Source organism: Schistocerca nitens, chromosome 6 (genome assembly GCF_023898315.1).
Source record: "Schistocerca nitens isolate TAMUIC-IGC-003100 chromosome 6, iqSchNite1.1, whole genome shotgun sequence".
Taxonomy (NCBI): domain Eukaryota; kingdom Metazoa; phylum Arthropoda; class Insecta; order Orthoptera; family Acrididae; genus Schistocerca; species Schistocerca nitens.
The window spans coordinates 614,881,115-614,890,237 of NC_064619.1; the positions used below are offsets into that span (position 1 = coordinate 614,881,115).

The window sequence follows — 9,123 nt, forward strand, 5'->3', positions numbered from 1 at the left end:
TCCTTAAGCCTTTTAAACTACTGTAATGGTACGAAAATGCAGTAATTAACTCAGTTTGGGGGAGAATGTGCTAACCAAGTTTGCCAAGAAGACTTTCAAAACGACAAAACAGTACGAATCGGCAGGTGATTTCTGAAATACGTCAGCGCCTATTGTTGTGTAGGAGTGTAGAGTTCCAAATTTGATTTGTAATCACGAATTTGTCCCTTAGTCGTCTCGTCTCGTCTCGTCCCGCAGACGTTTGTCGTGCTTGCGCTGTCATATGGACCACGACCCGAGCGGCAGCGAGCGGCAGTCGAGCAAAGTCGGGACAAGTCGGGACGGGATACGAATGGTGCGAATGCACTGCAAAGTACGCAGACACCTGGTGCGAGGCGAGGCGAGGCGAGGCGAGGCGAGGCGAGGAAGCCCACATCGCTACCAGTGGCGCCCTCCAGCACGACACTGCCACACCCCGCACAGGCCCCCCGCTGGACACCAGGGACAAGATGCGTCCTCCGCTAGTGTCGAAGGCTGCACGCGCCCAGCGAATGACAGGAGGTGCAACGAGCAGCAGTGCGTCTCACACACGCGGCGGTGCGCCCGCTAATTCGGCCGTCGCTCTGCTGGGACGCCGGGCGCGCCCCCCGCGCCGTCCTCGAGGAACTGGCTGTTGCGGAAGGAAGTGCCTACGTCAAATGCGGCCGAAAACTAACATTTTGTGTGTTGGGAGAAAAGCCGAACGCGAATTCTGCCGTGCTCCTACATTACACGAGTGCCAACGGCCATACCATGATAAATACACCGGTTCTCGTCCGATCACCGAAGTTAAGTATCATTGGGCCCGGTTAGTACTTGGATGGGTGACCGCCTGGGAAACCCGGGTGCTGTTGGCTCCCTTCCTTTTTTTTTTTTTTTTATGTCGCTACCCCTGCCAGCCCAATTTTCAAACTACCCTTCTGTTGTGACAACGATGCTTCCTTAAGCCTTTTAAACTACTGTAATGGTACGAAAATGCAGTAATTAACTCAGTTTGGGGGAGAATGTGCTAACCAAGTTTGCCAAGAAGACTTTCAAAACGACAAAACAGTACGAATCGGCAGGTGATTTCTGAAATACGTCAGCGCCTATTGTTGTGTAGGAGTGTAGAGTTCCAAATTTGATTTGTAATCACGAATTTGTCCCTTAGTCGTCTCGTCTCGTCTCGTCCCGCAGACGTTTGTCGTGCTTGCGCTGTCATATGGACCACGACCCGAGCGGCAGCGAGCGGCAGTCGAGCAAAGTCGGGACAAGTCGGGACGGGATACGAATGGTGCGAATGCACTGCAAAGTACGCAGACACCTGGTGCGAGGCGAGGCGAGGCGAGGCGAGGCGAGGCGAGGAAGCCCACATCGCTACCAGTGGCGCCCTCCAGCACGACACTGCCACACCCCGCACAGGCCCCCCGCTGGACACCAGGGACAAGATGCGTCCTCCGCTAGTGTCGAAGGCTGCACGCGCCCAGCGAATGACAGGAGGTGCAACGAGCAGCAGTGCGTCTCACACACGCGGCGGTGCGCCCGCTAATTCGGCCGTCGCTCTGCTGGGACGCCGGGCGCGCCCCCCGCGCCGTCCTCGAGGAACTGGCTGTTGCGGAAGGAAGTGCCTACGTCAAATGCGGCCGAAAACTAACATTTTGTGTGTTGGGAGAAAAGCCGAACGCGAATTCTGCCGTGCTCCTACATTACACGAGTGCCAACGGCCATACCATGATAAATACACCGGTTCTCGTCCGATCACCGAAGTTAAGTATCATTGGGCCCGGTTAGTACTTGGATGGGTGACCGCCTGGGAAACCCGGGTGCTGTTGGCTCCCTTCCTTTTTTTTTTTTTTTTTTTATGTCGCTACCCCTGCCAGCCCAATTTTCAAACTACCCTTCTGTTGTGACAACGATGCTTCCTTAAGCCTTTTAAACTACTGTAATGGTACGAAAATGCAGTAATTAACTCAGTTTGGGGGAGAATGTGCTAACCAAGTTTGCCAAGAAGACTTTCAAAACGACAAAACAGTACGAATCGGCAGGTGATTTCTGAAATACGTCAGCGCCTATTGTTGTGTAGGAGTGTAGAGTTCCAAATTTGATTTGTAATCACGAATTTGTCCCTTAGTCGTCTCGTCTCGTCTCGTCCCGCAGACGTTTGTCGTGCTTGCGCTGTCATATGGACCACGACCCGAGCGGCAGCGAGCGGCAGTCGGGACAAGTCGGGACGGGATACGAATGGTGCGAATGCACTGCAAAGTACGCAGACACCTGGTGCGAGGCGAGGAAGCCCACATCGCTACCAGTGGCGCCCTCCAGCACGACACTGCCACACCCCGCACAGGCCCCCCGCTGGACACCAGGGACAAGATGCGTCCTCCGCTAGTGTCGAAGGCTGCACGCGCCCAGCGAATGACAGGAGGTGCAACGAGCAGCAGTGCGTCTCACACACGCGGCGGTGCGCCCGCTAATTCGGCCGTCGCTCTGCTGGGACGCCGGGCGCGCCCCCCGCGCCGTCCTCGAGGAACTGGCTGTTGCGGAAGGAAGTGCCTACGTCAAATGCGGCCGAAAACTAACATTTTGTGTGTTGGGAGAAAAGCCGAACGCGAATTCTGCCGTGCTCCTACATTACACGAGTGCCAACGGCCATACCATGATAAATACACCGGTTCTCGTCCGATCACCGAAGTTAAGTATCGTTGGGCCCGGTTAGTACTTGGATGGGTGACCGCCTGGGAAACCCGGGTGCTGTTGGCTCCCTTCCTTTTTTTTTTTTTTTTATGTCGCTACCCCTGCCAGCCCAATTTTCAAACTACCCTTCTGTTGTGACAACGATGCTTCCTTAAGCCTTTTAAACTACTGTAATGGTACGAAAATGCAGTAATTAACTCAGTTTGGGGGAGAATGTGCTAACCAAGTTTGCCAAGAAGACTTTCAAAACGACAAAACAGTACGAATCGGCAGGTGATTTCTGAAATACGTCAGCGCCTATTGTTGTGTAGGAGTGTAGAGTTCCAAATTTGATTTGTAATCACGAATTTGTCCCTTAGTCGTCTCGTCTCGTCTCGTCCCGCAGACGTTTGTCGTGCTTGCGCTGTCATATGGACCACGACCCGAGCGGCAGCGAGCGGCAGTCGAGCAAAGTCGGGACAAGTCGGGACGGGATACGAATGGTGCGAATGCACTGCAAAGTACGCAGACACCTGGTGCGAGGCGAGGCGAGGCGAGGCGAGGCGAGGCGAGGAAGCCCACATCGCTACCAGTGGCGCCCTCCAGCACGACACTGCCACACCCCGCACAGGCCCCCCGCTGGACACCAGGGACAAGATGCGTCCTCCGCTAGTGTCGAAGGCTGCACGCGCCCAGCGAATGACAGGAGGTGCAACGAGCAGCAGTGCGTCTCACACACGCGGCGGTGCGCCCGCTAATTCGGCCGTCGCTCTGCTGGGACGCCGGGCGCGCCCCCCGCGCCGTCCTCGAGGAACTGGCTGTTGCGGAAGGAAGTGCCTACGTCAAATGCGGCCGAAAACTAACATTTTGTGTGTTGGGAGAAAAGCCGAACGCGAATTCTGCCGTGCTCCTACATTACACGAGTGCCAACGGCCATACCATGATAAATACACCGGTTCTCGTCCGATCACCGAAGTTAAGTATCATTGGGCCCGGTTAGTACTTGGATGGGTGACCGCCTGGGAAACCCGGGTGCTGTTGGCTCCCTTCCTTTTTTTTTTTTTTTTTTTATGTCGCTACCCCTGCCAGCCCAATTTTCAAACTACCCTTCTGTTGTGACAACGATGCTTCCTTAAGCCTTTTAAACTACTGTAATGGTACGAAAATGCAGTAATTAACTCAGTTTGGGGGAGAATGTGCTAACCAAGTTTGCCAAGAAGACTTTCAAAACGACAAAACAGTACGAATCGGCAGGTGATTTCTGAAATACGTCAGCGCCTATTGTTGTGTAGGAGTGTAGAGTTCCAAATTTGATTTGTAATCACGAATTTGTCCCTTAGTCGTCTCGTCTCGTCTCGTCCCGCAGACGTTTGTCGTGCTTGCGCTGTCATATGGACCACGACCCGAGCGGCAGCGAGCGGCAGTCGGGACAAGTCGGGACGGGATACGAATGGTGCGAATGCACTGCAAAGTACGCAGACACCTGGTGCGAGGCGAGGAAGCCCACATCGCTACCAGTGGCGCCCTCCAGCACGACACTGCCACACCCCGCACAGGCCCCCCGCTGGACACCAGGGACAAGATGCGTCCTCCGCTAGTGTCGAAGGCTGCACGCGCCCAGCGAATGACAGGAGGTGCAACGAGCAGCAGTGCGTCTCACACACGCGGCGGTGCGCCCGCTAATTCGGCCGTCGCTCTGCTGGGACGCCGGGCGCGCCCCCCGCGCCGTCCTCGAGGAACTGGCTGTTGCGGAAGGAAGTGCCTACGTCAAATGCGGCCGAAAACTAACATTTTGTGTGTTGGGAGAAAAGCCGAACGCGAATTCTGCCGTGCTCCTACATTACACGAGTGCCAACGGCCATACCATGATAAATACACCGGTTCTCGTCCGATCACCGAAGTTAAGTATCGTTGGGCCCGGTTAGTACTTGGATGGGTGACCGCCTGGGAAACCCGGGTGCTGTTGGCTCCCTTCCTTTTTTTTTTTTTTTTATGTCGCTACCCCTGCCAGCCCAATTTTCAAACTACCCTTCTGTTGTGACAACGATGCTTCCTTAAGCCTTTTAAACTACTGTAATGGTACGAAAATGCAGTAATTAACTCAGTTTGGGGGAGAATGTGCTAACCAAGTTTGCCAAGAAGACTTTCAAAACGACAAAACAGTACGAATCGGCAGGTGATTTCTGAAATACGTCAGCGCCTATTGTTGTGTAGGAGTGTAGAGTTCCAAATTTGATTTGTAATCACGAATTTGTCCCTTAGTCGTCTCGTCTCGTCTCGTCCCGCAGACGTTTGTCGTGCTTGCGCTGTCATATGGACCACGACCCGAGCGGCAGCGAGCGGCAGTCGAGCAAAGTCGGGACAAGTCGGGACGGGATACGAATGGTGCGAATGCACTGCAAAGTACGCAGACACCTGGTGCGAGGCGAGGCGAGGCGAGGCGAGGCGAGGCGAGGAAGCCCACATCGCTACCAGTGGCGCCCTCCAGCACGACACTGCCACACCCCGCACAGGCCCCCCGCTGGACACCAGGGACAAGATGCGTCCTCCGCTAGTGTCGAAGGCTGCACGCGCCCAGCGAATGACAGGAGGTGCAACGAGCAGCAGTGCGTCTCACACACGCGGCGGTGCGCCCGCTAATTCGGCCGTCGCTCTGCTGGGACGCCGGGCGCGCCCCCCGCGCCGTCCTCGAGGAACTGGCTGTTGCGGAAGGAAGTGCCTACGTCAAATGCGGCCGAAAACTAACATTTTGTGTGTTGGGAGAAAAGCCGAACGCGAATTCTGCCGTGCTCCTACATTACACGAGTGCCAACGGCCATACCATGATAAATACACCGGTTCTCGTCCGATCACCGAAGTTAAGTATCATTGGGCCCGGTTAGTACTTGGATGGGTGACCGCCTGGGAAACCCGGGTGCTGTTGGCTCCCTTCCTTTTTTTTTTTTTTTTTTATGTCGCTACCCCTGCCAGCCCAATTTTCAAACTACCCTTCTGTTGTGACAACGATGCTTCCTTAAGCCTTTTAAACTACTGTAATGGTACGAAAATGCAGTAATTAACTCAGTTTGGGGGAGAATGTGCTAACCAAGTTTGCCAAGAAGACTTTCAAAACGACAAAACAGTACGAATCGGCAGGTGATTTCTGAAATACGTCAGCGCCTATTGTTGTGTAGGAGTGTAGAGTTCCAAATTTGATTTGTAATCACGAATTTGTCCCTTAGTCGTCTCGTCTCGTCTCGTCCCGCAGACGTTTGTCGTGCTTGCGCTGTCATATGGACCACGACCCGAGCGGCAGCGAGCGGCAGTCGAGCAAAGTCGGGACAAGTCGGGACGGGATACGAATGGTGCGAATGCACTGCAAAGTACGCAGACACCTGGTGCGAGGCGAGGCGAGGCGAGGCGAGGCGAGGCGAGGAAGCCCACATCGCTACCAGTGGCGCCCTCCAGCACGACACTGCCACACCCCGCACAGGCCCCCCGCTGGACACCAGGGACAAGATGCGTCCTCCGCTAGTGTCGAAGGCTGCACGCGCCCAGCGAATGACAGGAGGTGCAACGAGCAGCAGTGCGTCTCACACACGCGGCGGTGCGCCCGCTAATTCGGCCGTCGCTCTGCTGGGACGCCGGGCGCGCCCCCCGCGCCGTCCTCGAGGAACTGGCTGTTGCGGAAGGAAGTGCCTACGTCAAATGCGGCCGAAAACTAACATTTTGTGTGTTGGGAGAAAAGCCGAACGCGAATTCTGCCGTGCTCCTACATTACACGAGTGCCAACGGCCATACCATGATAAATACACCGGTTCTCGTCCGATCACCGAAGTTAAGTATCATTGGGCCCGGTTAGTACTTGGATGGGTGACCGCCTGGGAAACCCGGGTGCTGTTGGCTCCCTTCCTTTTTTTTTTTTTTTTTTTTTATGTCGCTACCCCTGCCAGCCCAATTTTCAAACTACCCTTCTGTTGTGACAACGATGCTTCCTTAAGCCTTTTAAACTACTGTAATGGTACGAAAATGCAGTAATTAACTCAGTTTGGGGGAGAATGTGCTAACCAAGTTTGCCAAGAAGACTTTCAAAACGACAAAACAGTACGAATCGGCAGGTGATTTCTGAAATACGTCAGCGCCTATTGTTGTGTAGGAGTGTAGAGTTCCAAATTTGATTTGTAATCACGAATTTGTCCCTTAGTCGTCTCGTCTCGTCTCGTCCCGCAGACGTTTGTCGTGCTTGCGCTGTCATATGGACCACGACCCGAGCGGCAGCGAGCGGCAGTCGAGCAAAGTCGGGACAAGTCGGGACGGGATACGAATGGTGCGAATGCACTGCAAAGTACGCAGACACCTGGTGCGAGGCGAGGCGAGGCGAGGCGAGGCGAGGCGAGGAAGCCCACATCGCTACCAGTGGCGCCCTCCAGCACGACACTGCCACACCCCGCACAGGCCCCCCGCTGGACACCAGGGACAAGATGCGTCCTCCGCTAGTGTCGAAGGCTGCACGCGCCCAGCGAATGACAGGAGGTGCAACGAGCAGCAGTGCGTCTCACACACGCGGCGGTGCGCCCGCTAATTCGGCCGTCGCTCTGCTGGGACGCCGGGCGCGCCCCCCGCGCCGTCCTCGAGGAACTGGCTGTTGCGGAAGGAAGTGCCTACGTCAAATGCGGCCGAAAACTAACATTTTGTGTGTTGGGAGAAAAGCCGAACGCGAATTCTGCCGTGCTCCTACATTACACGAGTGCCAACGGCCATACCATGATAAATACACCGGTTCTCGTCCGATCACCGAAGTTAAGTATCATTGGGCCCGGTTAGTACTTGGATGGGTGACCGCCTGGGAAACCCGGGTGCTGTTGGCTCCCTTCCTTTTTTTTTTTTTTTTTTTATGTCGCTACCCCTGCCAGCCCAATTTTCAAACTACCCTTCTGTTGTGACAACGATGCTTCCTTAAGCCTTTTAAACTACTGTAATGGTACGAAAATGCAGTAATTAACTCAGTTTGGGGGAGAATGTGCTAACCAAGTTTGCCAAGAAGACTTTCAAAACGACAAAACAGTACGAATCGGCAGGTGATTTCTGAAATACGTCAGCGCCTATTGTTGTGTAGGAGTGTAGAGTTCCAAATTTGATTTGTAATCACGAATTTGTCCCTTAGTCGTCTCGTCTCGTCTCGTCCCGCAGACGTTTGTCGTGCTTGCGCTGTCATATGGACCACGACCCGAGCGGCAGCGAGCGGCAGTCGGGACAAGTCGGGACGGGATACGAATGGTGCGAATGCACTGCAAAGTACGCAGACACCTGGTGCGAGGCGAGGAAGCCCACATCGCTACCAGTGGCGCCCTCCAGCACGACACTGCCACACCCCGCACAGGCCCCCCGCTGGACACCAGGGACAAGATGCGTCCTCCGCTAGTGTCGAAGGCTGCACGCGCCCAGCGAATGACAGGAGGTGCAACGAGCAGCAGTGCGTCTCACACACGCGGCGGTGCGCCCGCTAATTCGGCCGTCGCTCTGCTGGGACGCCGGGCGCGCCCCCCGCGCCGTCCTCGAGGAACTGGCTGTTGCGGAAGGAAGTGCCTACGTCAAATGCGGCCGAAAACTAACATTTTGTGTGTTGGGAGAAAAGCCGAACGCGAATTCTGCCGTGCTCCTACATTACACGAGTGCCAACGGCCATACCATGATAAATACACCGGTTCTCGTCCGATCACCGAAGTTAAGTATCGTTGGGCCCGGTTAGTACTTGGATGGGTGACCGCCTGGGAAACCCGGGTGCTGTTGGCTCCCTTCCTTTTTTTTTTTTTTTTATGTCGCTACCCCTGCCAGCCCAATTTTCAAACTACCCTTCTGTTGTGACAACGATGCTTCCTTAAGCCTTTTAAACTACTGTAATGGTACGAAAATGCAGTAATTAACTCAGTTTGGGGGAGAATGTGCTAACCAAGTTTGCCAAGAAGACTTTCAAAACGACAAAACAGTACGAATCGGCAGGTGATTTCTGAAATACGTCAGCGCCTATTGTTGTGTAGGAGTGTAGAGTTCCAAATTTGATTTGTAATCACGAATTTGTCCCTTAGTCGTCTCGTCTCGTCTCGTCCCGCAGACGTTTGTCGTGCTTGCGCTGTCATATGGACCACGACCCGAGCGGCAGCGAGCGGCAGTCGAGCAAAGTCGGGACAAGTCGGGACGGGATACGAATGGTGCGAATGCACTGCAAAGTACGCAGACACCTGGTGCGAGGCGAGGCGAGGCGAGGCGAGGCGAGGCGAGGAAGCCCACATCGCTACCAGTGGCGCCCTCCAGCACGACACTGCCACACCCCGCACAGGCCCCCCGCTGGACACCAGGGACAAGATGCGTCCTCCGCTAGTGTCGAAGGCTGCACGCGCCCAGCGAATGACAGGAGGTGCAACGAGCAGCAGTGCGTCTCACACACGCGGCGGTGCGCCCGCTAATTCGGCCGTC

At 55.0% G+C, this 9,123-nt stretch overlaps 9 non-coding genes across 9 annotated transcripts; all 9 read left to right on the forward strand.

Moving 5' to 3' along the window:
* The first annotated feature begins 756 nt into the window (after positions 1-756).
* Positions 757-875, forward strand: LOC126263999 (5S ribosomal RNA). Its single transcript, XR_007546916.1, has one exon. It is a non-coding gene; the product is annotated as a 5S ribosomal RNA (ribosomal RNA).
* An 838-nt stretch (positions 876-1,713) lies between these two features.
* Positions 1,714-1,832, forward strand: LOC126191762 (5S ribosomal RNA). The gene has a single exon (XR_007538473.1). It is a non-coding gene; the product is annotated as a 5S ribosomal RNA (ribosomal RNA).
* Positions 1,833-2,638: 806 nt separating this feature from the next.
* LOC126264040 (5S ribosomal RNA) lies at positions 2,639-2,757 on the forward strand. Its single transcript, XR_007546920.1, has one exon. It is a non-coding gene; the product is annotated as a 5S ribosomal RNA (ribosomal RNA).
* Positions 2,758-3,595: 838 nt separating this feature from the next.
* LOC126191877 (5S ribosomal RNA) lies at positions 3,596-3,714 on the forward strand. Its single transcript, XR_007538474.1, has one exon. It is a non-coding gene; the product is annotated as a 5S ribosomal RNA (ribosomal RNA).
* An 806-nt stretch (positions 3,715-4,520) lies between these two features.
* On the forward strand, positions 4,521-4,639 carry LOC126264051 (5S ribosomal RNA). The gene has a single exon (XR_007546921.1). It is a non-coding gene; the product is annotated as a 5S ribosomal RNA (ribosomal RNA).
* Positions 4,640-5,477: 838 nt separating this feature from the next.
* LOC126263774 (5S ribosomal RNA) lies at positions 5,478-5,596 on the forward strand. Its single transcript, XR_007546895.1, has one exon. It is a non-coding gene; the product is annotated as a 5S ribosomal RNA (ribosomal RNA).
* An 840-nt stretch (positions 5,597-6,436) lies between these two features.
* Positions 6,437-6,555, forward strand: LOC126263786 (5S ribosomal RNA). The gene has a single exon (XR_007546896.1). It is a non-coding gene; the product is annotated as a 5S ribosomal RNA (ribosomal RNA).
* Positions 6,556-7,398: 843 nt separating this feature from the next.
* Positions 7,399-7,517, forward strand: LOC126263797 (5S ribosomal RNA). The gene has a single exon (XR_007546897.1). It is a non-coding gene; the product is annotated as a 5S ribosomal RNA (ribosomal RNA).
* An 806-nt stretch (positions 7,518-8,323) lies between these two features.
* On the forward strand, positions 8,324-8,442 carry LOC126264062 (5S ribosomal RNA). Its single transcript, XR_007546922.1, has one exon. It is a non-coding gene; the product is annotated as a 5S ribosomal RNA (ribosomal RNA).
* The last annotated feature ends 681 nt before the right edge of the window (positions 8,443-9,123 follow it).